This window comes from Erinaceus europaeus, chromosome 9 (assembly GCF_950295315.1).
Source record: "Erinaceus europaeus chromosome 9, mEriEur2.1, whole genome shotgun sequence".
In the NCBI taxonomy this organism is placed as follows: domain Eukaryota; kingdom Metazoa; phylum Chordata; class Mammalia; order Eulipotyphla; family Erinaceidae; genus Erinaceus; species Erinaceus europaeus.
This window is the reverse complement of record NC_080170.1, coordinates 121,479,046-121,498,371: the sequence shown is the minus strand read 5'-3', so window position 1 is coordinate 121,498,371 and position 19,326 is coordinate 121,479,046. Positions and strand designations below refer to the sequence as shown.

The following is a 19,326-nucleotide window of genomic DNA, read 5'->3' as shown; positions in this document are numbered from 1 at the left end:
CCAAGACCCAGTAATAAATTGGTGGCAATAAATAATAAGAAGAAGGAGGAGGAGGAGGAGAAGAAGGAGGAGGAGGAGGAGGAGGAGGAGGAGGAGGAGGAGGAGGAGGAGGAGGAAGGAGAAGAGGAGAAGGAGAAGGAGAAGGAGAAGGAGAAGGAGAAGAAGAAGAAGAGGAAGAGGAAGAGGAAGAGGAAGAGGAAGTGGAAGAAGAAGAAACTGGTGAATAGCTCACTGGGATTGTGGGTAGTTTAGCCATGTGCTCAACTCAGGTTCAAGCCCAGCCCCCACTGCATGAAAGGAAGCTTTGGTGCTGGGGTCTCTTTCATTCCCTCTCTGCCTCTACCTTTTCTGTCTCTAAACAACAAAAACAACAATAATAAGTAAATTAAAATAACAGCATCTCCTCCTAGCTGTGACTATGGAATGCAAGCTCAGACCAACAGTGATGCAGAGCTCACACAGTCTCCTGTGCTGAACATAAATAGACACGGCTCAGATGAACAGAATTTATAGTTAACAGTATTTATATGCTTCTCCCATATTTGGGAGCCACACTCTGCCCTGATCCAGCTTTCTAATCCTTTTCCCAACTCTGATACCATCTCCCCAAACAATACTTTTAGCCCACCTGCCTGTTAGCTGCCAAGGCTCAGGTCAAAGTAAAGTCAAGAGCCCTTTGGAATATACCTAAAATAGAATTCTTAACTTCTTCCAACATGAAGACCCAAATCTCGTCTGCCTTTAGGTTCCAGATTATTAAACAATTTGATTACTTTTATTTATTTATTTATTCCCTTTTGTTGTCCTTGTTGTTGTTATTGTTGTTGTTATTGATGTTGTTGTTGGATAGGACAGAGAGAAATGGAGAGGGGAGAGGAAGACAGAGAGGAGGAGAGAAAGACAGACACCTGCAGACCTGCTTCACTGCTTGTGAAGCGACTCCCCTGCAGGTGGGGAGCCGGGGGGCTCGAACTGGGATCCTTCCTCCAGTCCTTGTGCTTTGCGTGGCCTGTGCTTAACCCGATGTGCTACCGCCCGACTCCAGATTATTAAACAATTTGTTCTGGTTTATATTTTAATTCTTTTCAGCTACAAAATTACAGATGCTACCATGACACCAACCTGACTTCCCTGGACAGACGACCTCACCAATGTATCCTGGAACCTCCCCAGAGCCCTGCCCTACTAGGGAAAGATAGAAATAGGCTGGGGATATGGCTCCACCTGCCAATGTCCATGTCCAGCAGAGAAGCAGTTAGAGAAGCCAGACCTCCCACCTTCCACACACCATAGAGATCTTTGGTCCATCCTCTCAGAGGGATGGATAAAGAATAGGGACCCTTCCAGTGGAGGGAGGAGACACAGAACACTGGTGGTGGGAACTATGTGGCACTGTCCCCTCTCATCCCACAATCTTGTCAATCATTATTAAATCACTAATAAAACAATAATATCTCCAATCCCCCCCCTGTATTTTCTGGAGTGTGCTGACATGCTTCAAGCATTCCTACAAAGATCCAGTTTTTACTAACTTGAATGGGTTTAAGCAAGTACCTTACACTTGAATTTAAGGCAATTTAAGTTTAGTTCAAATTAAATTTGATTCTAATTTAAACTTAATTTTAAATTTCTTTACTAACTGGAATGGGTTGAAGTGCATACAAACAATTAAGTTATTTTCCAATATTTTATTTTAATTAGAGACATACAGACAGAAAGACCTGAACATTACTCTGATCTGGCTTTTGGTAGTGCTAGAGATTGAACCTGGGACCTCAGAGCTTCAGGCAGGAGAGTCTCTTGAAGAATCCTGTGGTGTCTCCTCAGTATTATCATCATCATCATCATCATCATCATCATCATTTCACCTAGAGCCCTGTTCAGCTCTGGCTGTTGGTGATGCTAGGGATTGAACCTGGGACCTCAGAGCCTCAGGTAGGAAAGTCTTTTGGAGAACCCTGTGCTGTCTCCCCATCATTATTATTATTATCATCATTATTATTTTACCCAGACCCCTGCTCAGCTCTGGCTGCTGGTGGTGCTGGGGATGGAACCTGGGACCTCAGAGCTTCAGGCAGGAGAACCTTTTGCAGAAGCACTATGCTGTCTCCCCAGCCCCTTCAAGTGTTTTTTTCTTTTTAAAGTGTATTCTCCACTGGGCTGAGCGACCTCTCTGCCCTGCCCCCTCAGTCACAGCTCCGATGCCCACCCCCTCCCTCCTCCAGTTCTGTGGTGAGACTGCAGCGTTAGGATACTCAGGAGACAAGCCTCCCCTGTCCTGGCTCTGTGTTCCCACTCTCAGCTTTGAAGTCACAACACACCCTCAGCTAACAAAGAATGCACCCCGTGGGTCTGATGTGTGATAGCTCCGAGCTCCTTGAAGCAACCAGCTCAGTGCCAGCAGAGGCCAATGACACAAAGATACCATTGAGAGCAGCCCGGAACTCGGTCTTGCCCCACCGTGTATGGGAACCAAGCTGAAGGCAGCCCGCCTGCCACTCAAACCAAGGAATCAGAGCTGGGAGGAGGGTGAAGTCTCCCAAGGTGCTCTGAATACACCATAGCCAAGGTCCAGACACCAAAAGTGTGTGCTCGATTCTTCAATAAGTCTGGGGGCTGGCTGGGCAGTGGCACACCCAGCCTAGCACCCATAGTACTAAGCGCAAGGACCCTCGAAAGGATCCAAAGTTCGAGCCCCAGCTCCCCACTTTCAGGGAGCAAAGCAGGTCTGCAGGCGTCTCTCTTTCTCTCTCCCTCTCTATCTTCCTCCTCCTCTCTCAATTTCTTTTGCCAGGAACAGTGGATTTGCAGTGATAACCCTGGAGGCAAAAAAAAAAAAAAGGCACATTTATTCTAAGCCCGCGATGGCTGTGATATGCCCGGGGTGTTAGACATGCACGTGGCCGCTGCGGTAAGGAACCCTTTGAGCCTCTCGGGTCACCCTTACTTGAAGGAGAAAACTAAGACTGGTCAGCCCTGGCCCCATGCCCCCCAGCCTCTACCTTGGGGGCTCTGCTGGGGCACAAAATAAGAATCTGCCTCCTGGAATGCAACATCTCAGATGGCTTCTTTCTTTCTTTCTTTCTTTCTTTCTTTCTTTCTTTCTTTCTCCATAATGTTTTGGGAGGCCTGGAGATAGCTCATCCAGCAAACAGTTTACCATGTGTGAGGGCCTGGGTTCGAGTCCCTGGCTACAATAAGGAAGTGCCTGCAGGAAGACAACTTCATGAGCAATGCCATGCTGCGTCTCTCTCCCTCTCTGTCTCTCATCCTTTTTTATTATTATTATTTATGTCTTACTACCAGGTTATCACAGGGACTCTGTACCCGCACTACTTCACCATACTCCCTGGCCTTTTTTTTTTTTTTTTTTTTTTTTTTGCCTATTGTTGGGGCTGGATGCCTGCACCATGAATCCACTGCTCCTGGAGACCATTTTTTCCCTTTTGTTACCCTGGTTGTTTTACCATTGTTGTCATTATTATTGTTGTTATTGATGTCGTTGTTGTTGGATAGGACAGAGAGAAATGGAGAGAGGAGGGGAAGACAGAGAGGGGGAGAGAAAGACAGACACCTGCAGACCTGCTTCACAGACTGTGAAGCGAATCCCCTGCAGGTGGGGAGCCGGGGGCTCGAACCGGGATCCTTCCACTGGTCCTTACACTTTGCGTCACATGCACTTAACCCACTGTGCTACCGCCCAACCCCCTGGACACTTTTTTAAAATATTTTATGTATTTATTCATCAGAAATGACAGGAGAGAGAGAAAGAACCAGACATCATTCTAGCACATGTGCTGCCGGGTATTGAACTCAGGACCTCATGCTTGAAAGTCCAATGCCTTATCCACTGAGCCACCTCCCGGACCACCCCCTGGCCATTTTTATAGAAGTGACAGACAGAGAGAGAGAGAGAAAGAAAGAAAGGGAGAGAGACTGAGAGAAATAAGATGAAGGAGAAGAAAGAGGAGGAAGGAAGAAGAAGGAGACCCATGCAGCATTGCTCCATAGTTCAAGGCCCCCACCCCTGTAGGTGAGGGTCAGGAGCTTGAACTAAGGTCCAAACACACAGTAATTGTATACTCTACTGGGAAAGCCATGGCCTGCCCATCACACCCTCTATCTTGAAAGAAAGAGGGAGACAGAGAAGGAGGAAGAGAGAGAGAGAGAGAGTGACTGCCACCAAGAGTGGTGGTGTCATGCAAGCACATGCCCTAGTGATAACCCTGATGGGGAAAAAGAAAGAGTTAATAATATGACCAGCAAGGTAGCATAGTGTCTACACACAGGACTGGTATGCGTGAGGTCCTGAGTTCAATCCCTGCCACTGAATATTCCAGATAGCTCTCCTCTCTCTCCCTATCTGTCTTCCTCCTCCTCCTCAGTATTCTCCCTCTGAATAAATAAAGCTTTCAAATATACACAGAACCAGGGACCAAATGGTCCCAGGATTTCTCCTCCCTTGGAGCCAGGGCCCTCCCCAACAGAGCCCTGATGGACTGGCTGTCCACCCACTGACCCCCACTGCCTCACACAGCTTGCTGGTGTCGGAAAATTGTGAGGATGTGGTTGAGCTTGGCAGGGGACATCCATCCTGTCAGTCTCTCTCTCTCTCTCTCTACTGAGAGGCTGAGCAAGGAGGGACACAACCCCCCAAGACTCCCTGCCTCACCAAGCACCCTGCATTCCTGATACTATGGCCTGCTCCCTTATTATCTACATAATCATTGTTTTGCCTGAAAGACCCCCCACCCATTCCATTCCTTTGATCTATCTTCTTTCTACCCTCAAGCCCCTCCCTGCCTGCAGGGTATTATTAATCCTACCAGTTAAAGCCCTCGCAACAATTGCTAAGGAAGTTTCTACCTTTCCCAGCCCCTTTTGCCTTTCTCCACCCCTTTCCAAACCATATCAAACCATTTCCGTTTCCGACTTGCGACTTCCGGGTAGGACTTTTAAAAAGCTTTGGCTCTCTGATCAATAAAGAATTGAACTGAATTGCCTCGCCATCACCAGCTCTGTTCCTGGGTCATCTCTCTCGCGTAGCTGAGTAGCAGCCCAGGCTGGCTCCAGTCACGTTCTCTCCAACACAGAGAGTACACACCCGAGGAGAGGCACCTCCACGCTAGCCAGGCAGCTGGGAAGAGGCTCGAGTCTCAGGTGCAGAATTCCCCAGGGCAGCTCTGAACTCACAGCTCTGGGGTCAGGACCCTCTCAGTCGGCACAGTGTGGCTTCTCCTCATGGGAATGGGTGTCTGTAGGAAGGGCACAGAGAGGTCCTCATGGAAGCTCTCTGCTTGTGGGCTATAGTTATGTACCTGCAGCCTCTTGACACCTGTCATGATAAGTACTGCACAGGTGGTTTGTTACATTTTGTTTTGTTTGCGGGGGGGGGGTGCATTCATAAATATAAAAACTACAAAGATGGGAGTCCAGCAGTAGTGCAGCGGGTTAAACACAGGTGGCGCAAAGTGCAAGAACCAGAGTAGAGATCCTGGTTTGAGCCCAGGGATCCCTACCTGCAGGGGAGTCACTTCACAGACGGTGAAGCAGGTCTGCTGGTGTCTATCTTTCCCTCCCCGCCTCTGTCTTCCCCTCCTCTCTCCATTTCTCTCTGTCCTATTCAACAACGACAACATCAATAACAACAACAATAATAACTACAACAATAAAAAAAAAACAAGGGCAACAAAAGAGAATAAATATTTTTTAAAAAAGCACAAAGACCAGCACAAGGATCCCGGTTCGAGCCCCCGGCTCCCCACCTGCAAGGGAGTCACTTCACAGGCAATGAAGCAGGTCTGCAGGTGTCTTTCTCTCCCCCTCTGTCTTCCCTTCCTCTCTCAATTCCTCTCTATCCTATCTAACAACAACAACAACAGCAACAAAAACAACAATGGGGAAAAAAAAAAAGATGGCTGCCAAGAGCAGTGGGTTCCTAGTGCCAGCACGAGCCCTAGCAATAAGCCTGGAGGCAAAAAAAAAAAAAATTTCTTCCACCTGTTGGTACTCTATCTCAGGAACAATCTTCTCAGATCACTCCACCAGAGATTACTTCTTTGCATGTTTTTTATTGATAAGAGTCAAGTTCAGAGGCCATGGCACAAGGACCCAGGTTCGAGTCCCTGGTCCCCACCTGCAGCGGGGAAGTTTCACAGGAGCTGCAGCAGGGCTGCAGGTGTCTCACTGTTTCTCTCCCTCTCTTCTCAATTTCTCTCTATCTCTAGCCAATAAGAAATAAATTTGTAAAAAGGACCCTAAAAAATTAAAAGTAGAATTCATTTCAGTGAACTTTCTTTTTTTTTAATATTTATTTATTTAGTACATGAGAGAGAGGAAGAGAGCTAGGTTCTTTTTTAATATTTATTTATTTATTTTCCCTTCTGTTGCCCCTGTTTGTTTTTTAAGATTTTCATTTATTTATGAGAAAGACAGGAGAAGAGAGAAAGAGCCAGCCATCACTCTGGCACATGTGCTGCTGGGGATCAAACTCAGGACCTCATGCTTGAGAGTCCAAAGCTTTATCACTGCGCCACCTCCCAGACCACCCTTGTTGTTTGTTGTTGTTGTTGTTATTGATGATGTTGCTGTTGGACAGGACAGAGAGAAATGGACAGAGGAGGGGAAGACAGAGAGGGAGAGAGAAAGATAAACACCTGCAGACCTGCTTCACCACCTGTGAAGCGACTCCCCTGCAGGTGGGAATCTGGGTGCTTAAACTGGAATCCTTATGCTAATCCTTGCGCTTTGCACCACCTGCACTTAACCTGCTGCACTACTGCCTGACCCCCATTTCAGTGAATTTTCTACGGAGAGCACCGTGACATAGTTTACACTATCAGACAGAACCGTACCTGTATTAAATGACCCTGAGAGTTACACTCTTTATTATTATTATTATTGGATAGAGACAGAGAGAAATTAAGAGGGGAGGGGAAGATAGAGAGAGGTAGAGAGACAGAAAGACATGTACAGACCTGCTTCACCATTCATGAAGCTTTCCCCTGCAGGTAGGGACTGGGGGCTCGAACCTGGGTCCTTGTGCATTGTGATAGGTTTACTCAACCAGGTGCACCATCACCATGACCCTGAGAGGTATACTCTTTAAAACTGTGCTTTGAACAAGAATCCTTCTGATATAAGTCAGAGTTCAGTTCTGAAAAGGCATAACTTCATTAAAAAAAAAAAAAAGTAACCATCTAATTAAAAAAGAAAGGGAGAGGGGGTGGGGGAGGCAGCATAATGGTTATGCAAACAGACTCCCATGCCTGAGGCTCCAAGGTTCCAGGTTCAATCTCCAAACCACCATAAACCAGAGAAAAAAAAGACAGACAGGATTTGAAGCACCTAATCCCTTAGGATTTAAGAAGTTACAAAATATAAAGTAAATCAGAGCATTAAAAGATTCCAGTAAGTGAACCTGAGACTCTAAGAATGTTGTTACAGTCTGGGCTTCATTTTCCCAGGCAGCAATTACAAGAAATTACTAGGACTAAAAGGATCACCGACTCCAGTACAGTCAAAGCAGACCCCATAAAAAGCTATGCAGTCAGTTCGTAGGGCAGACAAGTGTCTCCTCCTTCATATAAACAGCAGGAATGGGGATTAGGGCGGTAGCACAGCAGGTTAAGCACAGGTGGCTCAAAGCGCAAGGACCTGTGTAAGGATCCCTTTTGGAGCCCCTGGCTCCCCACCTGCAGGGGAGTCGCTTCACAGGTGGTGAAGCAGGTCTGCAGGTGTCTGTCTTTCTCTCCCCCTCTCTGTCTTCCCCTCCTCTCTCCATTTCTCTCTGTCCTATCCAACAACGACGACATCCATAACAACAACAATAATACCTACAACAACAATAAAAACAAAAACAAGGGCAACAAATGGGGAAATAAATAAATATATAAACAGCAGGAGTGAGAGGCTGAAAGACCACTTGAAGAATGGGCAAAGCGACCAGCTCACCAGAAAGGTACCCACAGTTGTTAATCTATCAAAGCATAGCCAGTCTCTGTATGGAGAGTGATTAAACTAATGAAAATGGAATTACCTTAGGATCCAGCAAGACGACTCTTACAAATGATGCGAAAGACAAGCAAATGCTTATTCAAAGGGGACAGACGCAGCACCACTCACAGGACATGGACAGTATCATTCACCATCACCAGAGAGGGGAAGCAGCCACAACGCCCATCGGCAGATGGCTGGCTACAAGTGATGGAATACGGACTCCATGGAATACTACTCTGCAAAAAAAAAAAAAAAAAAAAAAGGAGGACACTGTGTCCTTTGGGACAAAATGGATGGAGTTGAAGGTGATGAGGTTTAGCAAAATAAGTAGAGATGAACAGGGACCAGATGGTGGCACAGAGTTGAGCGCCGGTTCAAGCCTCCCTGTAGGAGGGAAACTCGGCGAGCAGTGACGCAGGTCTGCAGGTATCTCTCTGTCTCCCCTTTCACTCTCAATTTCTATCTAGTCAATAATATTTATAAAAAAAAAAATAGAGGGAGTCAGGCGGGAGTGCAGTGGGTTAAGCGCAGGTGGCACGAAGCGCAAGGACTGGGGTAAGGATCCCGGTTCGAGCCCCAGCTCCCCACCTGCAGGGGAGTCGCTTCACAGGCAGTGAAGCAGGTCTGCAGGTGTCTGTCTTTCTCTCCCCCTCTCTGTCTTCCCCTCCTCTCTCCATTTCTCTCTGTCCTATCCAACAACGACAACATCAATAGCAACAACAATAATAACTGCAACAATTAAAAAAAAAAAAAAAGGGCGGCAGAGGGTAGACAGCATAATGGTTATGCAAAGAGACTCTCAGGCTTGAGGCTGCAAAGTCCCAGGTTCAATCTCCCACACCATCATAAGCCAGAGCTGAGCAGTAAAATAAATAAATAAATAAATAAATAAATAAATAAATAAATAAATAAATGAAATAAAACAAGGGCAACACAAGGGAATAAATAAATAAATTTTTTTAATTAAGAAAAAAAGAAAGAAGTAGAAATGAAAGACAGCTACCAGATGGTTTAACTCATAAGTGGCGCCCAAAGAACTGATACACATGAACTTGAAAAAAACCAACCAACAAAAACAGAAGCAAATATACTAAGTTTCTAAGACTTTGTGAGAACGCTGGTGGTTCTTGTTGAGAGCGTGGGAAGACAACTTTGGTGGTGGGTATGGTGTGGAACTATTCTCTCTCTCTCCTCTCTCTTTCTCTCTGTCTCTCTCTGTGTGTCTCTCTCTCTTTCTCTCTCTTTCTCTCTCTCCTCTCTCTCTCTGTCTCTCTCTTCCTCTATCTCTCTTTTTGCTTCCATTTGCTGGGGCTTGATGCCACTCTATAAATCCACCACTCCTGGTATCCAATTTTTCCTTTTATTTTTTTCCTTTTTATTGGATAGGACAGAGACATTGAGAAGGGGAAGGGAGATAGAGAGGGAGAGAGAAAGAGAGAGACCTGCAGACCCTGCAAGTGGGGAGCAGGGGCTCAAACCCAGGTCCTGGTGCGCTTAACCTGGTGCACCACCGCCTGTCCTCACATTCTCATTTTATAATCTTGGAACCCACTAGTAACCACAAATAAAAACAAGGATAAAACATATACAGTCTCACCCACAGGAAAAAAGAGAAAATATATATGTAAATTAAATGACAAAAAGTCGTTTTTCACCTCTCAGATTCAGAAGGTCGGCTAGTGCCGCTGGGGATAAACAGACACAGAGACCTGATAGCCAGCGTTCAGGAGTGTTCCTTGGTTGACCCTCCTGGAAGAGGAATTTTGACCAAGGTTATCAAAACCTTACATGTGCATCCCTTCCCCTCACCAGGGCTTTTTTTTTTTTTGTCTCCAGGGTTATCGCTGGGGCTCAGTGCCTGCACTACAAATCCATTTTTGTTGCCCTTGTTGTTGTTACTGTTATTGTTGGCTAGGACAGAGAGAAACCAAGAGAGAGGGGGAAGACAGAGAGGGGGAAAGACAGACACCTGCAGACCTGCTTCACCACTTGTGAAGTGACTCCCCCCTCCCCCACAGGTGGGGAGCCAGAGGCTCAAACCAGGATCCTTATGCCTGCCCTTGTGCGTCATGCCATGTGTGCTTAACCCGCTGTGCTACTGCCTGGCCCCCAGCAGGGTATTTCTAAGAGAGTAGGTTCCATATTCAGCGGCACATCTGTGCAGAGCACTCAGTCCTACAGCATCACTTAACACCTCAAAAGAGAAAGGACCCAAGCACCCACCCTTTCTGGATTTATTATAGAGTACATCCCAGCCTTTAAAAAAATGGCATTTTTAGCAAGAATTTGGAGAACTACAGATACTAGGAGGGAACGGTTTCTAAGATAATTCTCCTATCACTGAAAGAAAGACTCTAAGATTATATAAAGAAATCAAGATGGAACCCAACATGATTCCAGAGCACTGCTTTTTTGTAAAAGAAAATTTATTAGTGTATGTGGAATTTTTTTTAATATGCCCACTGTAGTTGGGAAATAGCTCAATGGGTAGAGCCCTGGACTTGCATCCCTGAGGCTCCCAGTTTGATATTAGGAGGCACGTGTACCACAATGTTACTTGTTCTCTCTCTCTCTCCCTTTCTCCCCATATACAGAAATATTTTTAAAATATGTGTCCACAAATCTTTTGATTTTTCTCTTTAAAAGGCAGAGCTTAAGTCTTCTTCAGGGCTGGACCTGGTGAATAAAATAAATAACAGGCAATAATAAATGTGTTAAATAAATAAATACCAGTGTATAAAGGGCAAACCATGAAATAAGTAAAAATAACTTATAAGTGGGAATAAAGTAAGTATGACTTCTGAGACAAGGTCATGAAAGAACTGATAGCTTCTCTGTGGGATCCTTGCCGGGGGACGGGGGGGGGGGGGGGGGGGAGGGGGGGCGGATTTAGAAGTGACTTGGGAGACAACAGAGAACAGAGGCCCTGGTTGGTGAGAGATGGAAGCCCTTGCCAGCAGTCACTGTGTCAGCCCTCTTGGCTGTGTGTCCGCCAGCCTCCATCAGTCCTTCAGATGAGAGCAATGCACTTAAAGACAGACTCAAGAGACCACCGCCCTAGTAAGAAGAGAGTGACTTGCCAAAAAAAAAGATATATTTTAGAATCCACTCATATTGTAGAGAAAATATCTCCCCCAACTATGTCCAGATACAAAACCCGTTTATGAAATCCGCACCCTAGCAGGAAAAAGAAGAGAGTGGTCTGCGAGGTGGCGCAGTGGATAAAGCATTAGACTCTCAAGCACGAGGTCCTGAGTTCAGTCCCCATAAGCACATGTACCAGAGTGATGTCTGGTTCTCTCTCTCTCCTCTTAGTCTTTCTCATTAATAAATAAAAGAGTGGGTGGGGGTGGGGGGTATAAAGCCATTTCAGGAGGTTTCCACATTTCTCCCCAACTCCCAGAGAAAACTTTTCTTTAATGACTATCACAGAAAGTCAAAGGAAGACTAGAGCACAGCCAACCTGTTTTCAAAACCTTTGACAAACGTGTCTTGAAGATTATCAAGGAATCCCATTCGGCATGTCCACAAAAACAACTCAGTCAATAATACGATCGCAGTTGCCCGTCTGCAGGTTCTCCTGCCACATACACCAAGGCTCCTACCCAGCCCTGATCCCTCTTGTCCTTCCTACCAGCAGAACCTGGACAGAACATTCTGGATACGTCCCTTGTCTCTACCTGCTCTGAGGCAGAATCTCAGAAAAACACTTGTTTTTCTAGCTATCCTGCTGAGAGTAGAACGAATCAGAAGGACTTTCTTATTTTTAACCAAAGGCAGATGGAATGGGAAGGAGACTATTTCTGTGGGAAATCAATGAAAGTTGAAGGGAGATGAGCAGAGGCAACAGTAAGAGCAGAAAGAGAACGCAGAACTTGGGCTGGGTTTGGTGTATTGTGCCAAAGTAAAGGACTGGGTGGAGGGAGGCACAACTTTCAAGTCCTGCTTCATGACGGTGGAGGTGGAGGGAGACCTAGGCTGGTGTGTGTGTGTGTGTGTGTGTGTGTGTGTGTGTGTGTGTGTGTGTGTGAAAATATTTTGTAGAAATTTGACACGTACCAATAACTATATTAACTGTTTACTATAAACTATGAGTCCCAAGAGAAGCGATTTAAAAAAAAAAAAGAAAGAAAGAAAGGAAATAAGGCTCTCTCTTTTTCTTAGCTTCTTGGCTAGTATGAAGGGATTAGATCTAGGTAGAGGAGAGCAGAGTATGTGAGCAAGGAGGCCATTTGGGAAGCTCTGGGGTGGTGGGTGGGAGAGAAAGAAACAGCATAATGGTTATGCAAAGAGACTCTCATACTTGAGGCTTTGAAGTCTCAGGTTCAATTCCCCCGCCGCCGCCGCCACCACCACCACCACCACCACCACCACCATTAAACAGAGCTGAGCAGTGTAAAAACTCTAGAAGGTCATGCCAGAAAGGTGTTAACTCCTTGACCTGAGAGATGGGAAATTTCCACACTGCTATGGCTGGGGAAGCTTTCCCCTTCTGCTAACTTCCCTGCAGGTTTCTTGTTACCCAGTGACCTTCCCAGGGCTGGGTCTCAACAGATTCTTAAACTGCCTCCAGTCTCCTAAAAGCGCGCTCAGAGCAGCACCTTCCAGAGTGAGGAAGCACAAACCCCTCCCCTGAGGTCCTCACGACCACCCCCCCCCAACAATTCCTGGCATTCTGATGTTAATCCTTGAACACCATTTTTTTTTTTTTTGGCTTATTTGAGAATCTGCTTACCTTCTAGTCAAGGAAATTTAAGTCGTCACTAAAGCTAAAAGTGCTTTTGGAAGGATTACGGTTCAACCAGCAACGCACATTCTTAACCTGATTATCTTCTGTTTTGCCCCCCACCAGCCAAAGGACCTCAGAAAAGGCTTTTGTATAATTTTAACAAAGAAACTCCAGCCCCTCCCCACCCCCCCACCCCATGCTGTGCTGTTTGAGCTCAAAATAGCCTCCATGGAGGTGCTTCCCTTCCCACCCAAGGTTGGGGCCAGGACTAAGGTCCAGAGGGTCTAGTGTCCTGTTCCTGGTCTCTCCCCATTAAGTGGTTCCAGAAAAATGGGATTTCAGAAACCACCAGCTCTCCTGCCAAACACAACTGACTGCTTCTAGCCAAGTAGATCTATCTGCTTTTCACTTCAGGGCTTCCTTGGGGGCAGAAAATCGGTTTTGCAAATATGGAGTTTCGAGGGTTTGTTTTTTTTTTTTTCCTCATTTCTTTTTTTTTTTTTTTTTTTGCCTCCAGGGTTATTGCTGGGGCTCGGTGCCCGCTCCACGAATCCACTGTTCCTGGAGGCTACTTTTTTCCCCTTTCGTTGCCCTTGTTGTATCATTGTTGTGGTTATTGTTGTTGTTGTTGTTGTTGGAAAGGACAGAGAAATCAAGAAAGAGAACTACAACAATCAAACAACAAGGGCAACAAAAGGGAATACATAAATAAATATTTTTTTAATTTTTTTTCTTTTTACAACTGTTTTTCCCTCTTTTCTTTAATTAATTTTTCCTTTCTGTTTTATTGGATAGGACAGAGAGAAATCAAGAAGGGAAAGGGAGATAGAGAAGGAGAGAGAGAGAGACCTGCAGCCTTGCTTCACCACTAGTGAAGCTTCCTCCCTGCAGGTGGGGCCCTGGGCCTCCAACCCGGGTCCTTGTGCATGGTGACAGATGCACTCTATAGGGTCTGCCAGTGCCCGGCCACTTAGGTCTATTCGTCAACGACCTCGTGCTGGTGGGGTTTCAGCACAGAGGTTGTGGGGAAGTTGATTCGCCCCCCAGAACACATCCTCCCCACAGACCCCGCCTTCTCCCCCTGCCTTGCCTCCTCCCCTGAGTTTACCTTCACGAAGAGGGTGATGTCGTGCTCGCGGCCGGGGACCCCCAAGTCCGAGGCGTCGCCGTCCTGCTCCCCGTTCACCCCCGGGCTGCGCTGCTCCGATAGATGGTTGGCGACCCGGGCCTCGGGGTCCGGGGTCGCCTGGGGGCTGAGGTCTGGGGAGACCCCCTCGACCCCGGCTGGGACCCCCGCGCCCCGGGTTGCCTCCTCCTCTCCTCCACTCTTGACTGGGTCTCCCTCGGCCCCGGGCTGGGCCCCCTCGTCCTCGGGTGGGGCGCCCCCAACCCTTGGAGGGTCCTCCTGGCTTCCAGCTGGAGAACCCCCACTCCTAGTTGGGGCCCCCTCTGGGGTCTCCTCACCCTCGGCTGGGGCCCCCTCGTCTCCACCTGGAGAGCCCCAACTCTTAGCTGGGTCCCCGTCTGGGTCCCCCTCGTCTCCACCTGGAGACCGCCCACTCTTAGCTGGGTCCCCCTCTGGGGTCCCCTCGCTCTCCGTTGGGGTCCCTCTACCCCCAGATGCGTCCCCCTCATCCCCTTCTGGAGCTCCTGAGCCCTCGGCTGGAACCCCCTCACTCCTGGCTGGGTCCTCCCCATCCCCAGGTGGGGCCCCCTCTCCCCCGGCTGGGGTCCCCCCATCCCCAGGTGGGACCCCTCCATCCCCAGCTGGGTCCCCCCCCATCCCCAGGTGGGAGCCCTTCTCCCCCGACTGGGGTCCCCCCATTCCCGGCTGGGTCCCCCTTGTCTCCAACTGCGTCCCGCCCACCCCCGGCTTGGGCCCCTTCGCCCCCAGCTGGGACCCCCTCTCCCCCGGCTGGGGTCTCCTCGCCCACTCCCTCCGGGCTGGGGCCTCCGTTCTGCCCCCCGGCCTCCTCCAGACTCCCACCCCCGCCAGAGTCCTCCCCCTCCTCTTTCCCTCCTTCCCGAGCCCCCGTCTCCTCCTCTGCGCCCGGGCGTCCCCCTCCCCCCGAGAGCTCCCCGCTTTCTGCCGCCTCCGTCGTCTGGGCCAGGGGCTGGTGCTCCGGGTCCCCGGGCGCCCCTGGAGCCTCGCCCCGCGCGCCCACCGGCTCCGCCGCCCCCTCCCCTGCGCCGGGGTCCTGGCCGTCTCGGGGGGCCGCCCCCGCCCCGCCCGCACCCCCCACGGGCAGCTCAGGCGCGCCCCCACCCCCCGGGGCCCCCCCACGCTGCTCGGCGGCCTCGGCCATGGGCGCAGACCCCGGCCCCGGCAGGTGGGGGCGCGGGGTCCCTTCCGAGGGCAGGCGAAGGGACAGCTGGCGGCGCCGCACCTCCGGCTCTCCGGGTTCGCGTCTGCTGGCTGAGCACTCGGACCCGGACTGGGACCCCGCCCCTGGGGGTGGGCGCGGCGTGGCCAGGGGCAGGGCCAGGCCGGGCAGGGCCCATCGGAAGGGCCTGGTCAGCCGCCCTGGGGTGGAGCCCAAGCCCCGGGCGTCAGCTGCAGCCCACCCATCACCCACCCCCGGGCCTGAGCGGGGTCTGTACCCCCTCTCTGGGGGTGGGGTCACGGGGACAACCACTTGGAGTTTTTCTGAAGCAGCTTAAGAGTCCAGAGGCATTTTATTCACCAACTCCACACCCGCCCCCCACCCCAGGACACCCCCAGGACACCCGCAGACCTGGGTTCCCCTCGACCCCAGACTGGGGGGCTGTTCAGCGGGACAGGCCCGGGTGTGTCGACAGCCAGGCTGGTCGAGAGTCGGGTTTGGGCTTTGGAGCCTCTCAGATCAGAGAGGAGCTGACAGTCCTTGGGCCCCCCCACTCCAGCACCGCCACGGCCACCCCACAAGAACCGGGGTTCTGCGCTGGGAGCAGGTCCCGGGCCGGCTCCCTGAACCCTGTTGTCTGCGGGGTGTGGGTGTTTGCCCCAGCCTCACCCTGGGTTTTTCTCAAGAGCTTCTGTGTCTGAGCTGGGTGTTGAGAACTTGGGGAGAGGGCGGTAAAAATTCAAGACTGTGCCGCGGGGGGGGGGGGGGTGGTGATAGCATGATCGTTATGCAAAGAGACTCTCTTTCCTGAGGCTCCAAAGTCCCAGGTTCGATTCCACACCCTCCCCACCCCCACCACCATCACCACCATAAGCCACAGCTGAACAGGGCTCTCGTAATAAAACCAATAAATAAATACTAACAGGATATGCTTATACTCAGCTATGAAGTATGATGAAGTCACCTTCGTCACCTCTTGGGTGGAGCTTGAAGGAATCCTGTGAAGTTGAGATCAGCCAGGAAGAGAAGGATGAGTATGGGGTGGATATGGGATGGTCTCGCTCATGGGTAGAGGTTGAGAAGCAAGAACAGAAGGGGAGACACAAAGCAGACCGTGGACTGGGCTTAGTGTACTGCGCCCAAGTAAAGGACTCTGGGGAGTCTTCAGATCTTGGAACATGATGGTAGAGGAGGATCTTGGGGGGGGGGGGTGTTAGATTGTTATGTAGAAAACTGGGAAACGTTGCACATGTACCAACAACTGTAAACCATTAAGCACCCACAACTAAAAAAAAAAAAAAAAGGCATCGGGAGTCGAGGTAGCGCAGCAGGTGAGGCGCACGAGGCGCAAAGCACAAAGACCGGCATAAGGATCCCGGTTCGAGCCCCCGGCTCCCCACCTGCAGGGTAGTCGCTTCACAGGCGGTGAAGCAGGTCTGCAGGTGTCTGTCTTTCTCTCCTCCTCTGTCTTCCCCTCCTCTTTCCATTTCTCTCTGTCCAACAACGACATTAACAACAATAACCACAACAAGGCTACAACAACAAGGGCCACAAAAGGGGGAAAAAAGATGGCCTCCAGGAGCGGTGGATTCATGGTGCAGGCACTGAGCTTCAGCAATAACCCTGGAGCCAAAAAAAAGAAAAAGAAAAAGAAAGACAGAAAGAAAGAAAGAAAGAAAGAGAGGAGGGGAAGACACCTGGTTAAGTACTCATATTACTTAACAAGTATGCAAGGCCCCGGGTTCAAGCCCCTGGTTCCCACCTACAGGGGGAAAGCTTCACAATGTTGAAGCAGGTCTGCAGGTGTCTCTCTGTCTCTCTCCCTCTCTATCTCCCCCTTCCCTCTCAATTTCTCTCTGTCTCTACCTATCCAACAATAAAGAAAAAGAAAAGAATTGCCGAGTTGACACAGCATTAAGACGACATTTTAGGCATGCATGATTGGAAATCAACTTGGGAGAAGAGCCAGATGGGGATCAGCTGTTTAGTAAGTGATGCTGCCCCCACAAGCCTTGATCTAGGCTGACATGGTAGAAATGTCCTGGTTATAAAAGCCTGACAGCCTGCTTCACAGGCGGTCTTTCTCTCCCCCTCTGTCTTCCCTCCTCTCTCCATTTCTCTCTGTCCTAACAACGACAACATCAGCAACAACAACAATAATAACTACAACAACAATTTAAAAAAAAAAAAACAACAAGGGCAACAAAAGGGAAAAATAAATAAATAAATATTTTTTAAAATTTTTTTTAAAAAAAGCTTGACAACCTCTCAACTCTGTCACCATCTGCCCAGACAATATTTTTAGTCCACCTCCATGTTAATTATCAGACACAAGCAAAGATTACTAAAGTCATGGGCCCCTAGGAACAGACCTTAAAAAACTTCCTAGCGTCTCTCTACCCTGAGATCAATATTCTCATCTGCTTCATTCATTTTTTTTTTTTTTTGGTTCCTGTTTATTAAACATTTTGTCCTGTTTCCTACCTTACTGCCTTTCAGATACCAAGTTGCATACTTGCATATGCTACTATTATGATTCCATCCTGACTTTCCTGGGCAGACAACCTCACCAATGTGTCCCCAGAGCCCTATCCCACTAGGGAAAGATAGAAACAGACTGGGAGTGTGAATCAGCCTGCCAACACCCATGTGCAGTGAAGAAACAATTACAGAAGCCAGCACTCCCACTTTCTGCACCCCAAAAAGAATTTTGGTCCATACTCAAAGGGAGAGAAATGCTGGGGGAAGATGACCAGAGGGCTCTGAATCTGAAAGACCAGAGAGAGAAAAGAGAAGGGAAAAAAAAAAAAAAAAGGAGAAGAAGGAGGAAGAGGAGGACACTCAGTAGTTGGTTTGACTTAGAAAATAAGAGAAGGCAGGACCATAGAAAAAATGGGCAAATATATATATATAAATATAGACAGTTACAGAAATAAGAGTCAACCCAAATCTGTCACTTTGGGAGAGCCACTGCAGTTTCCAATGAAGGGAATGGGGATACAGAACTCTGATGGTGGGAATGGTGTGGAGTTATACCCCTGTTACCTTATATTTTTGTAAATCAATAATAAATCACTAATAAAAATAAATACACATATAAATACAAAGCTTTTATAAAAATAAATGTTTTTAGAACTATAAATTTTCTTTCCTTTGCCATGTTTTTCTAAATAAGTATCTTTTAATTTTTATTTCATGTATTATATAAAAGTCTAAAACTTGAGTTTTACGTGGTTAAAAATGTTTAAGGACCAAGGCAATAACCTTACACCTCACATCTGATATGTTTCCAAAATCCTATGGCCTCCATTCCCTAAACTATATGTACTCAGAATCACCCCTCCTCCTTGTACCCACATTTCAGCCAGGCTGCCAAGGCCTCCATTTCCTGCTGACTGGTCCCTGGCACTGCCTGGGACTGTCCTCTACCCTGTGGCCAGATGGTCCTTCTTTGAAGTCACCAGACCCCCTTTCCCCACGCCCATCCCTACTGCCACTGTAGTGAGTTAAGGCTTCCTGTCTCAAACCAAGAAGAAGTCAAGTCTTTGCACATGAAGTGTGGGTACAGTGCCTCAGCTCCCCGTGACGGGCATCTGCAAAACATTCTCATCCACAACTCAGATCCTTTCTACCACCAGATCCCAGAACCCCCAGATCCTCAAAGCACTGGGCTTAGCCTAAGAAATGGTTTTGCTGTGGCACACCGCTTTTTTTTAATTAGTGATTTAATAATGACCGACAAGATTATGGGTTAAGGGGGGATACAATTCTATACAATTCCCACCACCAGAGTTCCTTATCCCCTCCCCTCCATTGGAAGCTTCCCTATTCTTTATCTCTCTGCAAGTATGGACCAAAATTCTTTACAGGGTACAGAAGGTGAAAGTTCTGGCTTCTGTAATTGCTTCTCTGCTGGACATGGGCCTTGACTGGTGGATCCAGACCCCTGTTCCCTTGTCTGTTTTATTCACTCTTTTCTGCCTTATTTCCCCCCATCGAGGGAGTTTTATCTCCATTTGACCTTTTACTTCCTATCTCTCTATTTCCACCCTGCTAGGATGATGAGTGTATACAGCTGGGGGCTGGGGGTTGTCACAGCGCAGAGGGGAACTGGGCACACAGCGGAGGATGAGGAGACATCCTGGGGTCGAGCACATGCCCGCCTGTCTCATGCACATGTGCGCCAGCCAACAGCGACTTTCAAAAGTGCTTTCTCACTGCGCTTTACACGTTGTGGGACACAAGTCACCCTGTCCACAGGAATTCTTATCTCCA

The 19,326-nt window shown here is 48.5% G+C and overlaps 1 protein-coding gene across 1 annotated transcript in view; it reads right to left on the bottom strand.

Moving 5' to 3' along the window:
• CLIC6 (chloride intracellular channel 6) overlaps positions 1–14,313 on the bottom strand; it is a 48,025-nt gene extending 33,712 nt beyond the window's left edge. Inside the window, exon 1 of the mRNA XM_007519725.3 lies at positions 13,836–14,313. The gene's annotated coding sequence lies outside the window, so the exon portion shown is untranslated. The remainder of the gene's footprint in view (positions 1–13,835) is intronic.
• Positions 14,314–19,326: the final 5,013 nt, after the last annotated feature.